The sequence below is a fragment of the Pan paniscus genome, chromosome 19, assembly GCF_029289425.2.
Source record: "Pan paniscus chromosome 19, NHGRI_mPanPan1-v2.0_pri, whole genome shotgun sequence".
In the NCBI taxonomy this organism is placed as follows: domain Eukaryota; kingdom Metazoa; phylum Chordata; class Mammalia; order Primates; family Hominidae; genus Pan; species Pan paniscus.
The window spans coordinates 85,854,132-85,877,413 of record NC_073268.2 but is presented as its reverse complement, the minus strand read 5'-3'; the positions used below and the strand labels follow the sequence as shown (position 1 = coordinate 85,877,413).

Genomic DNA, 23,282 nt, shown 5'->3' with positions numbered 1-23,282 from the left:
CATCTTACAGTATTGCAGTGGTCTCCCAAGTGGGCTACTTATACTCCAGATTTCCAAGACAATTCATTGTGGGTATAGAAAGAACATATTAGAACTTCTATTTGTATTTATTTTTAACCTAAAAATAAGGAAACTACATTTTACTAGTCTTAGCATTAGTGTAGACAGGCATACACAGTGATTTCTTGAATCAGAAAGGGCTGTGCTCAGCTAGAAAAAGTGAGGTTTCCTACAGAAAGGGGAAGTGTTCTGCAGAACTGGAAGAAGGCTGACCGTGGCAACCTTATCCTCATGTTTTCTTTTATCTTATTGCAATTTATCACAATTTACTTTCTTCTAGTTATGAATTCTCTTATCTAGTTTTAACTAAACTAATCTTCACAAAATGGACTAGTAGCTCATACAATCCTTGCAAAGAAACTATGGTTTGAAAACGCATTGCTAATGCAAACACAAGAAAAGAAAAACAACAACAACAAAAATCAGAGCCAAAACAGGACAGCATGGGATAAGAATGCAATTCTGAAGCCAAACTGCCTGGGCTCGCATTCCTGACACTGCAATATATTAAAGTGACTTTGGGCAAGTTACGTAATTTCACTGTGTACCAGTTTCCCCTTGTCACATAAGAATGTAATATGAAGTTCTCATCCTTACAGCAATGGTTTGTTGGGCAAATTAAATGAGCAAAGCCCATAGTGTATAGTTAATGCTTTAAAAAAATAGCTTTTATCATTATTCTAAGAAGGGCAAAAGCACTGATGATCTAATGGTTTAGATCATCTAAAATTATCAAGACTAGTTGTAACATGGGTTCCCATCTACTATCATTAACAATAAACCTCTCACTATGGTTATGTAGGCATGTGACATAGCTAAATAATAGCATGTATCTGAATATGCATGTATGTATGTATGTGTGTACCGATACATATATACAGTCATAAGTCACTTAGCGATGGGGATATGTTCTGAGATATGCATTGCTAGCTGACTTTACCGTTCATGCAAATATCATAGAGTATGCTTACACGAACCTAGACTGTATAGTCTACTACACACCTATGCTATATAGTAAGGCCTATTACTCCTAGGCTACAAACTTCTTAGGCCTGTTACTTTAGTGAATAGCATCAACAATGAAAACACAATGGTAAGTATTTATGTGTCTAAACATTCTATCTAGAATTCTGACATTTCTAGAATGACATTCCATTCTATTTCTAGAATGTCTAGAAGACATTCTATGTCTAAACATAGAAAAGGTACAGTAAAAATACAATATAAAAGAAACCTGGCCGGGCGTGGTGGCTCACACCTGTAATCCCAGCACTTTGGGAGGCTGAGGCGGGCAGATCACGAGGTCAGGAGTTGGAGACCAGCCTGGCCAACATGGTGAAACCCCATCTCTACTAAAACTACAAAAAATTAGCTGGGTGTAGTGGCGGGCGCCTGTGGTCCCAGCTATTCAGGAGGCTGAGGCAGGAGAATCGCTTGAACCCATGAAGCAGAGGTTGCAGTGAGCTGAGATGGTGCCACTGCACTCCAGCCCAGGCGACAGAGTGAGACTCTGTCTCAAAAAAAAAAAAAAAGAAAGAAAGAAAGAAAGAAATCTGGTACACCTGTATAGGGTAGCTCCATTATAATCTTAGAAAACCACTGTTACATATGTGGTCTATTTTCGACCAAGACGTCATTACGCAATACATGACTACATCTGTGTATACACACACACACACACACATGACAGAGTGAAAAGCATCTGGAACAAGAAAACAAACCTACAATTTTCTCACCATTTCTAAAGTCATACAATGCACAGTAAATTGTACAAAATCTCACTGAACTTGATAATGAATGTTTAGAGGCCCCATTTACTAGCAAATGACAAAACAGCCATATTCCATGGGAACAACTGTGTTGTTCCCAACAGTGTTAAAAACAGCTAAGATAATACATAGAAAGCTTCTCTTTTTTTTTCTGTCAAAAGGTTATTTTGGCACACACAGAGAAATTTAGCTAAACATTTGAAGAACCAACTGTTAGATTACTATAAAAGTGATTTGCTATACATCAAAGGAACTAAACCACTTTAGCATGTCTTTGCTGAACGTACTTGATAGGTTAAATTCCAATAATGATACATGCTTTTTTGAATCAATAAAGGCAAGATGCAATTGAGAATATATATTCTCAATGATAGATGACTACTTAATTTAAAAGAAAAAGTTTATGGGAATGCCACGTAAGAAAACACTGAGGAAGAGGATGCTTTGAATAAAATCTTGGGAATAAAAGATCATAAAGTAAGCTCACGAAGACAACGTGACACTCAAAATAGATTCACAGCAGAGAAATTGGAGTCAAAAGTGTACAAAGTAGTACCAGATTCTTTCCTGAGCTTATTTTTACAGACGTAATACTTCTAAAACATAATACTTCTAAACTATAAATTATTTTGTATCATAGTTTAATTATTTTTAGCCAGATTTAAAATAATTGCCATATTTAAATTTGAGTTATGGGATTTTTGTTTACAAAATTATATGCCCTTTTCCATGTTAGCAAATGTCTAGCAGGGGTCTATTTTGTACATTAGGGACACATTCTCAAACATGGGTCAGAATTATTACAGACCATTGTTTAAAGGGCAATAGAAATTCCACATTTAATAAATTTTAAAGAGACTTACTCTTTTTTGAGGCAAATGGTCTATAACAATTCTCCAAAACTTGTTTTAGTATTTAACATTTGCTGGATGAAAGACATTTCTCATATCGAGCTTAAATCTCTCATATGCTACATTTTGAGTGCATTTTTTTTAGTGTTTTTTTTTTAAGTTGTACATTGTCCTCATGAGGAAAAAAATTCACATACCTAAGGGAGTGCTATCCTTCATTAAATGTTTTTCTGGGCTTCACTAAAAAGGGATCACCTTAGGCCAAAATATTGAGTTTTAACTACAAAGATAAAAAGCAAATGTGAAAGTCTGCATACGGATATTAGTTTGAGGGAGTTATAGAATCAGAATCCTTTGAAGGAGCTGCTCATGGTACAACATAGCTTGGTAGAGCCATGTAGATTTGGAGTTGTAGTTGACTGTGTATTTGTACCAACATCTTGGCAGCCAACTGCATGAGCTTTCACATGTTGGCACAGCATAACAAGGACAGAGACTCTTTGGTAGTTCTGGGTAGTACATTCCACATATTAGGAGTAACCTTGAAAGCAGGTGAATTCTGCTTTCTCTGGGGGATAAAGGAAGAGGTGTGGAAAAGAGAAAAAAACGGTGCAATTTCTATTGCTGAAGTTTGAAAAGTGAACCTGAAAGACATATGCAAATGGCCAATATCCACATCCAAAGATGCTCAACATTACTAATTATTAGGGAAATTCAAACCAAAATTACAATGAGATATCATTGCCCACCCATTAGGATGGCTATAATAAAAATAAAAAAATAAATACATAAAAGCAAAAACAGACAATAACGATTGTTGGTAAGGATATAGAGAAATTGGAAGCCTTGCAAACTGTGGGTGGGAATGCAAAATGGTGCTACCATTAGGAAAAACAGTATGATGGTTCCTTAAAAAAACTAAACATAGAATCACCACATGATTCAGTAATTCCACTCTTGGTTACATACCCAAAAGAACTGAAAGAAAACCCTCATAGAAATATTTGCACGCTTATGTTTATAGTAGCATTATTCACAATAACCGAAGATGGAAGGAAGCAACTCAAGTGCCCAAAGTTAGATGAATGAACAAAATATGGTATGCACATGCCATAGAATATTATTTGGCCTTAAAAAGAAAGGAAATTCTGATACATGCTACAACATATATTAATCTTGAAGATATGTTAAGTGAAATAAGTTGGTCACAAAGGGACAAATACTGCATTCTTCCACTCATACGAGTTATAGCTTACAAATTCATAGAGACAAAAAGTAGATTTCCAGGGTCTGAATGTGAAGACAGAAATGAGAAGTTATTGCTTAATGAGTACAGAATTTCAATTTTTCAAGGTGAAAAAAGGTTCTAGAGATGAATGATGGTAATGGTTGCACAACAATGTGAATGTATTTAATGCCACTGGACTGTACCTTTAAAAATGGTTAAAATGGTACATTTTATGTTATATATTTTTAAAATCACAATTAAAAGTAATTTTATAAAAGTCAACCAGGTTTTCTAAATTGCATAGTGTGTTCCTAGCTAATTTTACCAATGCCTTGAGTCACACAGAGATCACTTTCAAACTCATTTTTAGTGTTTTCATTGGCTTCTTCATTCAAAAATGAGCATTTATTGAACCTTTTATTAAGGATCAAGGACAGAAGTTGATTTTCAAAGGAAATACAATTCTGATTAAGACACAGTCCCCAGTAATAAGAGAAAAAGCAAATGAAGAACAGGATTAATACTTGGAGAGTCACCCTCACAGTTTGCAATTTTATGTACATTATTTCAGTTGTTCTGACTCAGGCAATTATTATTACACTCTTTGGGTCATGAAACTGAAGCTCAGAGAAGTCCAGTAACCTGCTAAGGTCACACAACTGGTAAGAAACAGAGCCAGGACTCAAACTTGGTCCAACTCCTAAATCTTTGCTCTTCTGTTACACCAAGAACTCTTAGATCCATCCTTGATTCCATCCCGCCTGGGCAAGTCACCCTATACACATGTTCTAAATCCATTAGATCATTTTGGGCAACGTCTTCCTCTCATATTGGATTTGCCTTCGAAAACAGGTTGCAAAGATTCTACTTAAGCTTGAGAACCTTTGGACTTCTCACTTCTATCTCATTTCTAAAATCAAAGCTAAAGATACAGCCTCCTTACATAAGAATCATCCATGATATTCCATATTGGCTCTCATTCAAATTCTTATTTAGGCATACCCAGGATCATGTGTTCATTCATTCATTCATTCACAAGGATTATTATGTTTTTGTAATTTCCCCAAGCATCAGAGTCTGACCCCTAGTGTATTAAAACCTACTTAGTACAGGCCATGTTCTAACTAATAAAATACTTTGCTTCTTTAAGCATATAACATCTTGTTTAACGCATAATTACAAGGCTATTATGAGTTTCACAAGTTGCATGGTAATTATCTAGATTCTTACCTAATCACCCCAAATGCATACTTGCTGATACATTTTTAAAAAGATCTCTCTGTAGTCAATTATCACCCTCAATTATCTTTAACTAATCAGAATGCACCAATGAATTTTGCATCCATAATTCCTAAGGCAAGCTGTCCACATTTCTATTTTCCAGTTTCTGTGACATTCTGTTTAATTCAGACCTTTGCTGCCTAATTCATGCCTTTCTTCGCGTCAAGATTACTAGCTAAATTATTTCTTAAACTCCTAACTGACCGTTAATCTTAACATAGGCCTTCGGGTCTAACCAACAATGTATCAGGAAGCCTGAGTGTCATATTTCAGCAGTATTCTCTTAGTTTACGTCACAGACACAATTTGGGGGCTTGAAGAGGAAAAAAGAAAAATAGCAAATTTAGGATGTTTAATCTTAATAACCAGTCCTAAAAGCAAGAAAAAAAAATAATGCTTGAATGTGGGATTACATAGAAGAAACTATTGGTGTTCTGATTTTGGAATTAAATAACAGAACATTTATGAGGAAAATGCGGTTCACAGTGAACTAAAATGAACATTTGGGATGCACCCATTATTAAGTATTGCTTTTAAGTATTGTTAATGTCCTTCTGAGATGACACCTCGATCCACTGTGAAATTGGAAAACTGCTATGGAATAGGATTTTGAAGCCTCCTGTTTTTTAGTACCTGGTGCAGAAAGAGCCGGCCCACAGCACAGATTGTCAGCTATAACACCTTTTTTTTTGGTATTAACCCATTTTAATGAAATATTTGGAAGAGGCAGATCTATAGAGAAAGAAAATGGATTTGTGGTGACAGGGTCTGAGCGGCAGGGGGACGTGGAAGGTACCTGCTTAATAGATACAGTTTCCTCCCGTGGTTACGAAAATGGTCTGGAACTAGACAGTGGGGTTGGTTACATAACATTGTGAACCTACTAAATGCCGTTGTATTGTATACTTAATATGGTTATTATGATACGTTTTGTGTTCATGTGTATTTTTTTTAAAAAATTTTATTTCCATAGGTTTTTGGGGAACAGGTGGTATTTGGTTACATAAGTAAGTTCTTTAGGGGTGATTTGTAAGATTTTGGTGCATCCATCAGCCAAGCAGTATACACTGAACCCAATGTGTAGTCTTTTATCCCTCGCCCCCTTCCCATCCTTTCCCCTCAGTCCCCAAAGTCCATTGTATCATTCGTATGCCTTTGCATCCTCATAGCTTAGCCCCCATTTATGAGTGATAACAAATGATATTTGGTTTTCCATTCCTTAGTTACTTCACTTAGAATAATAGTCTCCAATCCCATCCAGGTTGCTGTGAATGCCATTAATTCATTCCTTTTTATGGCTGAGTAGTATTCCATCATATATACATACCACGGTTTCTTTATCCATTTGTTGATTGACGGGCGTTTGGGCTGGTTCCACATTTTTGCAATTGCGAATTGTACTGCTATAAACATGTGTGTTACAGGTATCTTTTTCATATAATGACTTTATAGCACCTTTTTGAACTAAAAAATTGACTTTGGAATTTATTTTTGTTGGTGTTGCAAAGGAAGCAACTCAGATCCAGCATTACGTAAGATCACAGTAGATGCTCCCTCTGAGCAGAGCATTGAGGATAAAATTGACTAACAGAAAGACTACACTAGCCTTGGCTCCCTGGCATGGTAATTGGTCGACCTAGGGCCAAGTTGTATACAGTCTTTGAGCTATAGACTTCTCAGCATGGCTGTAACAGCTGTGTGAACTTGGGCAAGATATTTAACATGTTTGACTCTGTTTTCTCATCTGTAAAATAGGGCTATTTATGTAGAATCCCTAGTTCTTTGATCAATGTGAAAATTAAATAAGATAATACATGTAAAGATCCTACAAAGTAAAATTATGCTCTTAATAAAATATTATTATTAATATAGTATAATAAAAATATTATTATGCTCTTAGTAAAGAGCATAATAAGAAAGTAAAAGAGCATAATAATATTTTACTTACTCAAATAATAGAATTGGTATAAAGCTCAAATGAGTTTTGGCATCCATAAATGAGGAAATAATCAATGTGTTCTATCCCATAGGATAGCTGTGAAAATAAACATGTTAATATATGCAAAGCATTCATAACCGTGCTGAGCACATGGAAGGTGCTCAGTTAATGAGGTAGTAATACTTGATCTACCTTGCAGGGTTGTTACAAAGGACACAAGAAGTAATGTATAACTTTAAGTTACCTTGAAAATTTAGAGAAACACATAAAAATTATCTAACCAAAATGTTAGTTTTGAGGCTTTTGCCGGGTGTTTTATATTCCCATTATTTTTTAAGAAAGTTTTATTTTGGTTTTAATTGACAATAATCATACACATTTATGGAGTACAATATGATGTTTTGATACCGCTACTTTTCAAAGTCTTTCTTGACAACTAAATCTGTTTAAAAACTAATGTTATGACTGAGAATTTACAGATATGGATTTTTTTAAACTGTGCTCAGAGGAACCCCCTCTGTAGCTGCCAAAGAGAAAGATATAGGAGGGTGTATACATTAACCACATCCACAGTAATGCTGCACAACAAACAAAAACCCAAATAGTGGCATACAACAATAAGCATTTATTTAGCTCATGCATCTGTGATCAACCAAGGGCTGGCTTATCTCACTGGACTCGGCTAGATGGTTTTATTGACCTTAAATGGAGTCACTCATGCTTCTGGGTGTTAGCTGGGACTTGGATGCTCTAAGCTGGGGTCTCAAGAGCAGTTTGGCTGGGGCAGCTCTGCTCCATATGTGCTCCATCTTTCTCCTGGGCTAGCCTGGTCATGTTCTTCTCATCATGATAGAAGACATATAAGTGAGCAAACATTTTAAATCTTTTGTCATTTAACATTTACTAATATTCTCTTGGTCAAAGCAATTCCACAGACAAACTTAAAGTCAAGTTTTAGGAAAACGCAGTCCACTTCTTTAATGGGAAAACTTCAAAGTCACATGGCTAGAGTCAGATATTCAAAGAGAGGAGAATTGAGGCCATGAATGTAATTTATCATTGTAGAAGAACATGGTGACTGGCCAGACCTTTGGAAACCCCACATCTGCTGTAATAATTTGTATGTTTTATTGGCATATACATGTTGATAACATATAAATTTAATTAGGAGTACCCCAGCTATAAAAGACTTGAACACAGTTCAGAGAAATTTTAAAAACAAAATTAACATATACTATTTGGATGATATGGAATTGGTACTAAAAAAAAATAAGCTTTGATAATGAGGGCCTAACCATATCCATGGGATGTTCCACTGGAAAATTGTTGGGAAGTTAGAAGAAAGTGTAAAAGCTCAGGGCATTGGCCATCTGGTAGGGTAGCGCATTGAACAATGAAGAAAGGCTAAAAGTGAAAGATGATGAGCAATTTTTAAAAAGCCAAACTTTGGCCCAAAGACAGCCCTAAAGGCAATTTTCTGTCAAACCTATCTGGCCATCTAATGTCATTAAAATGGAAATGCTGATGGCATTTTCAGTGAAAAAATTTTCCTCTTGAGATAAATATATAGCTACCTCTGCAACAGCTGAATTTTATTAAGGAAGTTCCAAAAATATTAGGTTGGTGCAAAAGTAATGGAGGTTTTTGCCATTAATAGATGCTTACCTTTAAAGTCAGAATGTTCAAGTTTATTCTCTCTCTCCTTTGGGCACCTGGACAAATAAAGGCCAAGAAAACCAAAACAAATGATAAAATGAGAAATGGGCAAACAACCTTTTGTTCATTCAGATTCAAAAAAATCTCTTGAACTGGTTTCAAAATATTTGATTCAGAAAACCTAAACCATGTTTGTCAACTGCATTCTTGTTCTCATTTAAAAAGAAAAAGGAAAAGACAAAAGGGCCTCCTATCTTCCCATGAGTATAATGGTGGAAATTCAACCCGTATGTTTTCTGATTCATTTACACTTAGCTCATCAAAATATTTTGTAAGAGCTGAGCTCTTTGGTGGCCAAAGATGTTTTGTGGTCCTTTTCCCTTGCAACAGAAATATTGTGGTTTATCATCAGCTTACACAAATTCAAAAGAAGGTTGAGGAACACTCCTAAATTTATTATCTCATAAGGCTGGAGTGAGTTTTAAGCTTGGAAAATCTGTTTTCCTAAACTGGCTTCCTCTATCTCATAATTTATCATAATATTTCAATTCTACCTGTACGGTGCTGATCTCATTTTCACCATTCACGTTAGTACCAATGCTCTCACTGATAAGGACAAACCAAATAGCAAAGGATCAAAGTCTCAGAAACGATCCAGGAAAGAAAGGAGGAGGCTTTGTGCAAAAAGTTCCGAGAAATTTTGGAGGAATATGAATGTTTTGGAGTGTAGTATGATTCTGTAGTCAGATTTCAAAGGTAAAGAGCATGTCTTCTATTCATCAAAACTCAAATGAAATGGCTGGGCTTTTCATTACGTTTTGGGGCCCAGACTTAATGCCAAAACCTAATATGCATTTATCAAAAGAAAAGAGAAATTTTTCCTTAGTTTTATGTAACTGATCTGTGGCCCTGTCCAGTGAGGTGAACAGCTTTTACTAATAACATGTCAGGGGGAGATTTTAGGGAAATGCAAACAAAGTCAGAATAGAAATCATTCTACAGGTAGAAGCAATAGAGAACACAATTGAGCAATGGTACAATAAGGGAGCAAACCCAGGTTATGAGATGCCATATACATGATTTTTCTATGCAGCATATACTGCTGAAAATTAAGTCAAAATATGATGAATTCATTTATATTATTAGTTTGTCTTATGATATTCACTTAGAGTAAGAAAAGATTAATAACAGGTAGACAAAGTCAATAGTGATACAGTTGTTGACTTTTCTTCTTTTATGTTACCCATCCATTGATAGGCAATGCTCTTAGTCCTACATTCTCAAAAATCATGTAATCTCTGATCTTGAGTTGCTACCTTTTGTTATTTTCAAGCCTAACATTGTATACAAGTCCCCATCCCACATCTTCAGGTAACTCTCAGTAATATCAGATAAAAGGGTTCCTTTGGTTTTGGACTGCATCAACAAAAGAAGCCTTCTTCAAAGCTGGTCAAGTGACTTTCTTTGCTCTTTTTCCCACAAACTAATTTTCTTTGCTCCAGTGATGAATAAAGTTAAACTCAAAGTTTCATAACAAGAAAAATTCAATGATGAAAGTTATCTTCTCATCCCGGGTAAATTGTTTCAATTTGGTGAGGAGCACTGGGGACAGCAAGTTTGTGATTTTTTTTTTTTTTTTTTGAGGCAGAGTCTTGCTCTGTCGCCCTGGCTGGAGTGCAGTGATGCCATCTCGGCTCACTGCAACCTCCGCCTCCTGGGTTCAAGCAATTCTTCTGCCTCAGCCTCCTGAGTAGCTGGGATTATAGGCGCCCGCCACAACACCTGGCTAATTTTTTGTATTTTCAGTAGAGACGGAGTTTCACCATGTTGGTCAGGCTAGTCTCGAACTCCTGACCTTGTGATCCACCCGCCTCGGCCTCTCAAAGTGCTGGGATTACAAGCATGAGCCACCACACCCGGCCTCTTTTAAAAACACCATCCACACAGAAATCAGGACTTTGGAGGCATGAATCCACCAGAATGCAAGCACTGTTTGTTTTGTTCAGTAGGGTACCTACAGTATCTAGAACAGCGTTGCTATGGTTTGAGTTTTCCCCTCCAAAATTCATGTTGAAATTTGATCCCCAGTGTGGAGGTGTTGGGAGGTAGGGCCTAATTGGAGGTGTTTGGGTCATTAGGATGGATCACTCATGAATAAATTAATATCCTCCTATGGGAGCAAATGAGTTCTCACTCTCATGCATCTGGATTACTTAATGGAGAGAGAGTTGTTATAAAAGTGAGTTCAGCTTCCAGAACTTTTGCTTCCTCTATCAGTGATCTCTTTGCACACCTGCCCACTTTCCTGCTTCCACATCGTGTTTTGACCCAACATGTGCCCTTCCCCAGAAGCTGGCCAGATGTGGTGCTATGCTCTTGAACTATTGCAGCCTGCAGATTCATAAGCTAAATAAACCTCCTTTCTTTATAGATTACTTAGCCTTGGGTATTCTCTTATAGCAACATAAAACAGACTAAGACAAGTGCCTAGCTTATAGTAGGTGCTCAATAAATACTTGTTACATAAACAAGTTAATTCTAAGAGAAACTCCAAGGAGATCAAAAGGTCAGTACCCACATGACCTTAGAGCTTAAACTTCTTTTCTCATTATAATTTCCACCACCCAGCATTTGACCATGAGTGCCCTGGAATTGACCCATCCTCATAAGCCCTCTTCTTGGGTGTTAAATGACAATAAGGCTCTTGCCATTCCCTGCTATTTCAGACATATACTTTCAGGGCTGCATCTTGGATCTTGTCATCATCTCAAATTCTTTCACTTTCAAAATCCTCATTCATGAGTTCCTTTTCTCCCAACTTGCTTTTCAGTCACTTCCACTATGACAGCTTTTCAACTTCATCAGGACCTCCAGTACCCTGGACCACCTGCATTTCCAAATCCATCCATCCCTTTATTCAGTTTCTTCTATATACAGCTTCAACTCCTACTTTCTGTTTTATTTTTGCCTACTGCCAAGCAACAAAGAGATGTTAGGAAAAATACTGCATGATGGGGCAAATATAATCCATTAAAAATATATGGTCACCCAATTTAAACGGACCCATAACCTTGCTCAGCAATTCTACTACACTCTTGGTACTGGAAATGTCACCTAAAGACGAACAACATCGGTATCACCTAGGAACTCAACAGAAATGAAGAATCTTGGGTCTTATCTCAGATCTACTAAATCAGGATAGAAATTTTAAACAAGATCCTCAGCTGATTCACATGCGTAAGAAAGTTTCAAAGCACTATACTAGACCATCTATTATCTTTTTCTCTTATGTAATCAAGATCTTCATCTCAGCTGTATTCTTCCCATAGAAAGAAGTCATGCTCAATGCCTATAACTACACATCTCCCTTGAACTACTGTTCTTTCTCTTCCGTCATTTATGGCCAGCTTACTCAAAAGAGATATGTATAATCACCAACACCATTTCTTCCTCTAACACTCCTCTGAAGCAAATTCCTGTCTGGCTCCAATTCTTATCACTTTATGGAGACAACTTTTGATAAGTTTGCTGGTAACATCCATGTCACAATACCTAACGCATGTTTATCAGTTTTTATCTTACTTGATCTCTGATGAGCATTTTGACATTGTTAACGTTTCCTTCCTTTTCTAATAGCTGTCTTCCCTCCACTGCTACATCAAACACTCTTGGTTTTCTTTCTACCCATGTAGTCACACACTCTTTCTCTGTCTCTTCCATAGGCTCACTGCCAGCCCCTCAACATTGTATTTTAACATCTAGCAGAGTGCCTGCCACCAAACAGTAAATCAATAAACAATTATTGGATGAATGAATGAATGTGTTCTGTATTGAAGAGGTGCCTATTGTACTCCAGAGGCCTCTCTTCTATTTGCTATTTGTCTCTACTACTCAGTTTGAAACATAGCCCCCTGCTGTTGTGTATTAACCTTAAATCTTCTATATTTCTTGTCTTTTTAATTAGGTATTACATTTCTTAAGGATAATGCACTGAGTATTACAAATCCTTATTATTCTCTTTTAAAAATCCTTCATAACCATTAAAAACATCCTTTTCTTCAGTAGCATTGACAGTGCATGGAAAGGAGAGAGAGCCTGAGAAGATGAAAAAAGTTATTCATTTAATTTTTCCAGAAAATTGTTTGAGAAATAAAAGCCATTGGCCTGTGTTGTTGAATGATACATGCTAAGCCATCTTACAGATTTCAGACCCATAGATATTGTAATTGAAATAGATTTGAGCAATCATCCACCCAACCTCTTCATTTCCAAACTAGACAATGGAAACCCAGACAGACAAAATCATCTGGTACATGCAGCAGTTTTTGTAAGATAAAATGTATGTAACAGAAACAGTATGAGCTATTCTTTAAAGTCTGTCTCTGAAAACCATAATGAAAACTTCTTTCTATCAGAAGTAATTCTTTCACAATTCTAGGAAAATAAAACCAGGCAAGCAAACATATTTGGCACCCAAACTAAGTTGGGCTTTCTAAAACCAGGTATGTTTCCCTGAAAGCTTTGGTGTCTATGTAGAAAATGTTTGATTTGGTAGTAGGTAGTAGGAATATCTGAGTATGTATGCCTATTTCTTCAAATTGTTGTTTTCTCATATACCTAATAATTAATTAAATTTACAAAGGATAACCCTATTGAAGTAACGTTGATAATTCTGCATCATTGTGAATCAGTGTCTGTCACTCTTCTGAACTGCGTGGAAGGCTGAATCATATGGAAGCAGTAAAAACTTCACCAAAAACGTATTGGTGAGATGTTCTCACTTCATTTTCTGAAAGTATGGATCCAGTATCCAATACAATTTCCATCAATGTTGAAATTCACCAGCGAAGGAAGAGAGAATATTACACATCTGCACTGTAACAGCCTCGCCACTTAAAAGGTGACCTGTGCCACCAGTGGTATCTGCCTCCTCTGGAAGTTTGTCAGAAATGGGACCTGGAAATCTGTTCTTTAAAAGCCTTTCAGGCAATTCTTGTATATTCAAAAGCTTCAGAAACACTGTGTCAAAACACAAGTTTCTATAACATCAATTAGCTCACCATGTGGAGGTTGTACTGGTTCAGATGCAGTTTTGTTAGGCAATAGGAGAAAGAAATAGTGAAATGAGAATCATAAACTTTAGCAGAAAGGAAAAAATTCCCTCAGCTCATCTATAGAAGAGGTAGAAACACTTTCAGAAAGCTCTATTATTATTATTATTTTCTTTTTTTTCTTTTTTTTTTTTTTTTTTGAGACGGAGTCTCGCTGTCACCCAGGCTGGAGTACAGTGGTGCGATCTCACCTCACTGCAAGCTCCGCCTCCCGTGTTCATGCCATTCTCCTGCCTCAGCCTCCTGAGTAGCTGGGACTACAGGCACCCACCACCACGCCTGGCTAATTTGTTGTATTTTTAGTAGAGACGGGGTTTCACCATGTTGGCCAGGATGGTCTCGATCTCCTGACCTCGTGATCCACCCGCCTTGGCCTCCCAACAGAAAGCTCCATTTTTAAAAAAATTAAAAATGAACCCTTCATTCAGGGCCTCCTTCCAGAAAAACACACACACTGACCTTGGCAGTTGCATTTCCTCCTGTTCTCACCTTTAAGCAGCCCAGCTGATCAGAGCTCCTCTTCCATTTGCGTTGCCTCACTGCCTGTGTTTCCATTTTACTTACTCTGTGCATTTTTAATATCCTGTGAAGCAGCTCCAGGCATGCTGAGTTGCTGCCTGCCAGTGTCCAAGGTACCAATATTCATTTTTGTGAGTGTTCTGGTTATAAAATTGCATAAGTTGTGTGTGGTCTCCCCAGCTCTATTTCCCCCAAGAGTCTTGTTATTTTTACCATATAATTTTGCACAAAAAAGTTTTTTTTTTAATTTTTCAGGAATACAAATATTGTGTATAGTAGAAATCCTAGTGCTTATATGAAATGTGAATAATTTTTTCTATAATAATAAACTACATTGATAAAAAAAGATCTTACTTTTCTACTAGTCACATAGAAAGTTAATAGCTGCCATAAATGACTACTAATTCAAATAAATGTTACTGTTAAATCGTGTATATGTATACTCATATCTTACCTGAATATAGCTTTTGAGCTTTGTTCCAAGAACTGTAACATCAGAATGAAAAACTTAAAAGTCACCTTATTTAACATTTTGAGACACTTAGAAACATCTATTTTTTTAATCTAGATGTTTGCAAACACACAGACACAACTGAAAAAACACTTAATAGAAAAACGGATGTAATGCAGTTAACAATGTCTGTTAATAAGTAGGCACCAGGAGGAATGCAGAATTTACAAATTGAGCACTCCAGGTTAAAAAATATAACTGAAACCAAAATGGAAATAAAAGTAATATTCAATATTATATTTGAACCAATCAATATCATTCAAAGAAATCTAGTCATTTAGATCTTGCACATCAGAAAAAGAAGGCTAAATTTTCTTAAAAGTTACTTGTTCTGGCAAGAATATACCATCCATATTTCCTTAAAGTGTAATTTAAATTTTCTAATTGGAAAAACTTGTATATATTTATTGGGTACAACATGATGTTCTGAAATATGCATACATTGTTGAATGGCTCAACTAAGCTAATTAACATATGTATCATCTCATATATTTTTTGTAGTGAGAACATTAAAAATCTACTCAGCCATTTTCAAAATACAATACAATATTATTAACTATAGTCACCATGTTGTACAATAGATTTCTTGAACTTATTCCTTCTAAATGAAATTTTGTATCATTTGGCCAACATCTTTCCAACCCCCGACCCCAACCACTGATAATAACCACCATTATTTTCTCTAACTCTGTGAGTTTAACACTTTCAGATTTCAAATATAAATGAAATCATGTGGTGTTTGTCTTTCTGTGCCTGGCTTATTTCATTTAACACAACGTCCTCCAGTTTCACCAATACAGTCACAAATGACAGAATTTCCTTCTTTTATAGGGCTTCACACTATTTCATTGTGTATATGTGTCACATTTTCTTTATCCCTTCATCCACTGATGTACACTTAGGCTGATTCCATATCTTGGCTATTGTGAATAATGCTGCAATGAACATGGGCGTGCTGATATCTCTTCAAAATATGAATTTCATTTTCTTTGGATATATATTTAGTAGTGAGATTTATGATGTTAGGGATCAATTTCATTATTCTGCATGAGGATATACAGTTTTTCCAGCACTGTTTATTGAAGAGACTGCTGTTTCCTCATTGTGTGTTCTTGGCACCTTTGTCAAAAATCAATTGAGCATAAATGTGTACATTTATTTTAGGGCTCTCTATTCTGTTCCATTGGTCTATGTGTGTTTTTTATGTCGGTATCAGACTGTTTTGATTATTATAGCTTTGTAGTATATTTTGAACTCAGGTGGTATGATGCCTCCAGCTTTGCTCTTTTTGCTCAAGATTGCTTTGGCTATTCAGGGTCTTTTGTTGCTGCATATGAATTGTAGGATTGTTCTTTTTCTATTTCTGTGAAGAATGTCACTGGTATTTTGATAGGGATTGCATTGAATCTGTAGATTGCTTTGGGCAGTATGGACATTTTAACAACATTAAAGATAACTTTGGATAGTATGAACATTATAACAATATTAATTATTCCAATCCATGAACATGGGATATCTTTTCATTTATTTGTGTCTTCTTCAATACAATTCTTGTTTAATTTACTGTCAGGCTAGTCCGATTGGTAGATTATACAATATAATAATTTACTTGAAAAATAAAAGAACCATACATTTTAATAGATCTAACAATCCAGAAGAAATAATTTTATGATTCATGGAATTAAGAACATTTTGGCTGGGTGCAGTGGCTCATGTCTGTAATCCCAGCACTTTGGGAGGCCAAGGTGGGTGGATCACTTGAGGTCAGGAGTTCGAGACTGGCCTAGCCAACACGGTGAAACCCAGTCTCCACTAAAAATACAAAAATTAGTCAGGCATGGTGGTGTGCACCTGTAATCCCAGCTACTCGGGAGGCTGAGGCAGGAGAATTGCTTGAACCTGGGAGGCGGAGGTTATAGTGAGCCGAGAATGTGCCATTGCACTCCAGCCTGGGTGACAGAGTCAAATTCCGTCTCAAAAAAAAAAAAAAAAAAGGAATGTTTTGTGTTGGAGGCAACTTCAGAGACTCTCTAGTTCAACATTTTTTCCTTAAGGATTACTTAAAAATGTTTCTGACAGATAGTGACCCAGCTTCTTCTTGAACACAAACACTACAGATTTGTGTGTGTGTGTGTAAGAAACTCTATTTGGGGGAATGCTTCATTTCTTAGTTTTTCCTTCCATTAAGACAAAACATGACTCCTCATATCTTCTAGTTATTAATCCTAGTATTACTTCTTTATAATGTTACATTGATGAATCTAATTCTTTTTCCATAGATTACTTTAAGTGTTTGAGATAATTATGATTAGATTCCTCAGCCTTTGAATTTTTCAACTGTCCATCATCTGTCTCTATTTTTTTAAACTATAAATAATGTTCAGTCATCACCACCTGCTAGCCCTTTTCTGTATGTGGTTCAATTTAAAGTCAATGTATTTCTAAAAATGCAGCATTAGAATTAAACACAAAATTAAAGATGTGATCTTTCTGATAGGGGGTACAAATATTCTGTTATCTGCCTACTTCTAGACTAGTAAACTTCCATCCAAGCTGTTTAGTGTTAGCTGTTTTTAAATTTACCATATTAAAATACTATTCATAAGTTCCTTACAGTTATCTAAAACCTCCAGGATTATTACTAAATTATTATAAATTATTACTATGCTATTAACTTTCTGATCCTGTGTAAGTTAATAGCCGTTTGTAATGCTATTAAGGATATTGAGACTGTCTTCTCACCCACCCACCCCGCTAAAAAAAGCTGAAAGTGGTTCATTAAGAAAACTTATTTTGGGCTGATTATCTTCCCTACTCTTTTTCTTGGAACGAGGCAATGTAGACGGTCATGTTTTTTCCCACCATATAATTATTTCATGCACATTACTTTACCTGGCCTACAGAAATATCCATGAGGATCTTTACTAAAATATTTGTATAAATAAGATTTAAAGCATTTGTTCCATCTATCAATATAGTATTACTTGAAAGAAAAGAAAATGGGAAGGAAGGAAGGAAGGAGAGGGAGGGCAGGAAGGAAGAAAAAAGGAGGAAGGGCAAAAATGTGTCAGGTTTCAAAAGATTGGATGTTAGTAAACCCTTAGCAGCCCCTAAAGATCCTTGCTTTCTTTCTAAGTGTTCATTAAATAGGCAGTTAAAAAAAAAAAAAGTTAAAGCAAACACATAAACAAAAAACAAAGAAAACAAATAAAAAGTTAGTACTTTTTATAAAGCATCGCATTTCCAGATTTATAAACTTGGTTAAAAACTTTGCATTCTTGTTTAATTTATTTTCAATTTTTGTACTCAAAGAAGTATAGCCTTTGAGAAAAAGGATACAAAAGTCACAGACAAAGGTAAACCTCCTAGGATCACCACTTGAAAGAGAAAGCCAAGCCCTCACCCCAAAATTCATTTGACCGCCACTTTTGGACAGGGAACTGAACTAAAGAAGTGACTAAAATTGCAGTAGGCAGAAATATATTAGCGAGCAGAACTATTTGCACATTGTATATAGCCAATTAGTTCGTATTCTGAATAGCACTTTTTGAAGAAGAACAAGTCACAGTATCATGATCTTTTCTTTAGATCCCTTTCATTTGTCATTTTTGCCTTGGGACAATCTGAGCTAATCCTCAATCAAGGCAATAATGTTAGATAATGTTTGTGATTTTATTTCTCAAGTAAAATTTCAAATACCTAATATAATACATATTCTATTTAGGATTATTAAGGAGATATAAAATAGCATTTAGGTCTTGTTATCTGATTCTACATGTGATTCTTAAAGAACCCAGCTTTGCTACCAAAGGGAGAAAAGTATTTTATTACTTAGAGAAAATTCAAATTTGAGTCTTCTCAGGGCAAAGTCAAGTTGAGGGTCATGTAGTCATGGGAGATTGGTTGATGGTCAAGAAGGCTTTCAAAGTTTTAGAATTATGTAGAGAGTGTGTTGACTTGTGTGAACTGAAAATAGCAGGACACAGATTATAGATAAAATATAATAGCAAAATGATGGTTAAGAACTTGTACTATAAAGTTAGACTATCTCAGTTTAAATCAGAGCTTCACTACTTACTTTGTCACACTAGGCAGGTTATTTTAAAATCTCTATGCCTAAATATACCCACCTGCAAAATGGGATAATAATGCTACCAACCTCATGTATTGTTCAGGGGATTAAAATGATTTAATGCACATAAAGTACTTAAACAGTATCTAGTATACCATAAACATTCAATAATTGTAAGCTATATTCCTACAATTTTAACCATGTAACTTATGCTTTTAAAAAGAGTAGACAGAAAGACATATAAATCTGTGTACAATGTTTTGCAATGTCTACAATGGTTTATACAATAAGTTACAATTGTTTATTCAATGGCTTTTGTAATTGTGTATAAAAGCACATGTTGCTTTTATAATCGGGGTAGGGTAGATGGGTAGGTATTTAGCAAAAATGTTTGTTTTTCTTCTTTACTCCAGAGTTTTGTCTTTGGGGTTATATGTGTATTAAGATGATATTTAATGATCGGCTTTGTCAGTGGTAACTAGGCACAACAACAGCAACAGAAAAAAAAAAAAAAACCAGCTTATGCAACTCAAACTCACATGAGACTGATTTGTGTCAAAGAACCAACAGAGTAATTTATGAGGCTCTGACTGCCAAACAGACTGATATTCATGTTGGCTATTCAACACATTCTCTTCTTAGTAGAGAAATTTACTCCAGAAATGACATGAAGATCAAGCTGCCTGGTGAGTAAGAACTGGGAAGAAATCTACAGAAATAGCCCCGCTCACGCAACCAGAGGTTCTACCAGTTAGTTAGGATACCTTCTTCCCTGAAGGGCCATGAAGACATACTCCTTCAGTCTTTTCCAAGTTTTCTTTTCAGTTATTGGATAATATCAACATCAGTGTTTTCTGTTTACTTCAGAGAGAACAGCTCTAATCATTTGTCTTCAATTGCAATTGACCTCCTATCAAGAAAGCTGTGACTGTACCTCCTAAGACACTAATGGAACCCTTGGTTCACCATGGTTCCCAAAGAGTAAAGATAACGTCTCTAAAGAAACGATCCTATCCCATTCATTATTTGCTATGCTGTGCCATAAGATGTATCGCTAAATGTCTTTACACATAATCACAAAATAGAGAATTAAAGATATCTCTAACAAAGATATACAAATGCACATGGATGGAAATGCTTATAAAGTGATGAATTCAACAACAATCTCAGTATATCTGAGTACCTTCATTATTTCCAGAAGCTCTACTAATCTTAAATTCTGCAGATGCATAAAAATTTATTCTGAAATCTGAAGGTGTTGAATTCACCTCATGAACTCACCCTACCTGCCTTCCATCACAGACCACAGATTGAGCAGCTCATCCTTCTAAAAGATAAGAATCTGAAAATCCATACACTTGATAGGAGAAAGGTAAAAATGAGATGCATGGAAAAATATGTCCACAGACAAATTAACTGACCAAAATACTATGGGAGGAGAGAGAGGTTAACACTGGCCCAGTGAGATTTCAGCCTCAACAGAGTTAGACAGTATACTGAAATATTACAACAATGATATGGCTCATGCTGAATCACAAGAAAAAGAATATCTGAGTAATTATTCTGAATGTTCTTCATTTTAAAAAATTACATGCAGAAATATTCAGAAAATTCTGGAAAATTAACACTATTTTTTGTATGTTTGTAAATATTTCCCAAAATATCAATCTCCAGGATGTATGGTCTTCTCATTTTTGATTTGGTTAAATATGCCAGTCACACTTCAACCAAAGCTGTTTGCATATTACACAAATAAATCTTAATACCCCCCACACACTTGCATTTGAGAAACTGTTCAAATACCAGATGAAGCCAACTGTTAAATAACAAATCATAATATTTGTTAACTAACTTTTAAATTGACCTGCTGTTTTTCCCCTCTAAGCTAAATGAGTTCCCTGTGTCATTATTTTGCATGTGCTCGAGAAACACATTGTGTAATGTCTACAAAAACATGGCTGAAGGTTTTTAAGTTCTTAATTTTAAAAAAACTAGTGACACTACTGGAGAAATAAACATGATGTCTAGGAACGGGCTCTTTTAACAAATATGAGGAACAATTTTCAAGTTGTTGTAAGTGATTCAAAATTCTCAACTTACATAACACTGATCACTTTGCAAAGAGTTTAGGAAACATAACACATTCAGCTTTGGACGTTTCACAAGGCAAAATGTCAGATCCCCTCAAACCAAATATGATAAAGGCAAGCACTTTATTTTCCATAGATCATAATACAAAACAGTTCATGGATTTCAAAGGGAAACTAGGGGTCCCAGTGTTTTTGTGTGTAATGGGCCAGATGCTGCTTCTGTGCCCAATTTTGGGGCAACCTCCCCGAGAGATTTTTATGCAATTCCCTAAACTGGATGAATATTTGTTCTCCTAGACTCTCACACCAGTTTATTTTCCCAGTGGTAAAAAATATTTTTTGTGTGCCTACTTGTGTACTTCGTCTCTTCCTTAGTAGATGGGATGCTTTTAACAGCTGAAACCCTGTCCTATTCATTTATAACAAGGCTTCCTAGAGGTTTTCCATTGGCAGAGATATTCAGTAGTTTACCTTTCAACCCCCCAGCCACCTCATGCTTCATTTTATTCCTCGCTCATTTTGATATCTTTGTACATCCTGCTCCTCTTCTCCAAAAGATTGCTCATTTCCCACACTCTATTAGCCTCGTTCACACACATACTCTACTTCAGCACTTCTCATGTTTACGGTACTTTGTTCGTACATCTGTCTCCCCGTCTCCAATTTGTTAGCTCATTGATGATAGAAAACAAATAAAATTTTATTTCTCTTTACCTAGGGCCAGGTGCATAGTGGTCATTCAATAAGAAAACAAGTTATTATAATGGTTAAGAAATCAGGCTCTGGGATCAGACTAGACATGTAAAACTCCAGGCTTTGCCCTTTCTAGTGGTATGAACTGGACCATTTAAAAAATTTCACTAAGCCTGTTTCCTCATCTATAAAATGGGGCAAGTTATAGAGTCCACCTTATAGAGTTGTTGGGAAAATACAATGAGAAAAAATAAAGCAGTTAGGAAATACACAATGACTCTTAGATATTAATACATTCATGGAATTAAGTGTAATTTCATAACCTCTGCCAAATCACCTATACTCTAGGATGCTATATCCTCAATAAAAAATAATCATATGAAGGGTATAAAAAACTTTTATTCTTATGCCATTATAAAAAAATTAAAATGTTATTAGCTAGAAGACAGGACCAGCTACTAAGTAGTTAATGCATGTTTAAAATGCTTTCAGCTGGGCGCAGTGGCTCATGCCTGTAATCCCAGCACTTTGGGAGCCTGAGGCAGGCAGATTCCTTGAGCCCAGGAGTTTGAGACTAGCCTGGGCAACATGGTGAAACCTCGTCTTTACAAAAGATGCAAAAAAATAGCCAGGCATGGTGGCGCACACCTGTAATCCCAACTACACAAGAGGCTGAGATGGGAGAATCTCTTGAGCCTGGGAAGTCAAGGCAGCAGTGAGCGAAGATCGTGCCACTGCACTCCAGCCTAGGCAACAACTCTGTCTCTCTCTCTCTCTCTCTCTCTCTCTCTCACACACACACACACACACTCTCTCTCTCTCTCACACACACATACACACTCTCTCTCTCTCTCACACACACACACACTCTCTCTCTCTCTCTCTCTCTATATATATATATATATATTTACATATGCGGTCTGTTTTAAATATTTTAATTAAGACAAATTATTTCCTTCACTTCAAATTTGCCTTAAAAAAGAAAGAAGAATATATTAAAATAAATCAATATAACAAAGGAAGTCCATTTTAAAGCTGTATGTTACATTTCTGTTTTCACCATGAAGGAATAACTGGCACCAGATTGATCTTCCCATCACAGAAAACTAGAATGTAGAAAAAATGTATTTGTAAAATGGCTTTCAAACATTTGGCAGCTGGCTGGGAAGGACTGTGGTCTTCAAGAGAAGAGAAACAAATGAAATGATTTCTCTGATCATCCTGGCTTTCTATCTTGACGGCTTTACTGAAAACCAGCACATAGCTCAGATACCCAGAAAGGGCATGACATTCTCCATAAGCTGGAGAGAAATGATGAGAGGGAAGGGAGGGAAAAGGAGAGGGATGGAGGGAGAGAGGCAGGCAGGGAGGGAGGGAGGGAGAGAGGGAGAGAGAGAGTGAGAGAGAGAGAGAGATTGATCTCGGAACTCAGGAAAGCAAAAGCAGCTAGAATTTGTGGAGCTACGTACCTGAGAAAACTATTTAGGAAAATACCTCCAGAA

The 23,282-nt window shown here is 36.1% G+C and overlaps 1 long non-coding RNA gene across 1 annotated transcript in view; it reads right to left on the bottom strand.

Moving 5' to 3' along the window:
• Positions 1-23,282, bottom strand: part of LOC130540940 (uncharacterized) — a 308,776-nt gene that overhangs the window by 47,414 nt on the left and 238,080 nt on the right. Inside the window, exon 4 of the long non-coding RNA XR_008954979.2 lies at positions 8,794-8,840. This is a non-coding gene — a long non-coding RNA (uncharacterized LOC130540940). The remainder of the gene's footprint in view (positions 1-8,793; positions 8,841-23,282) is intronic.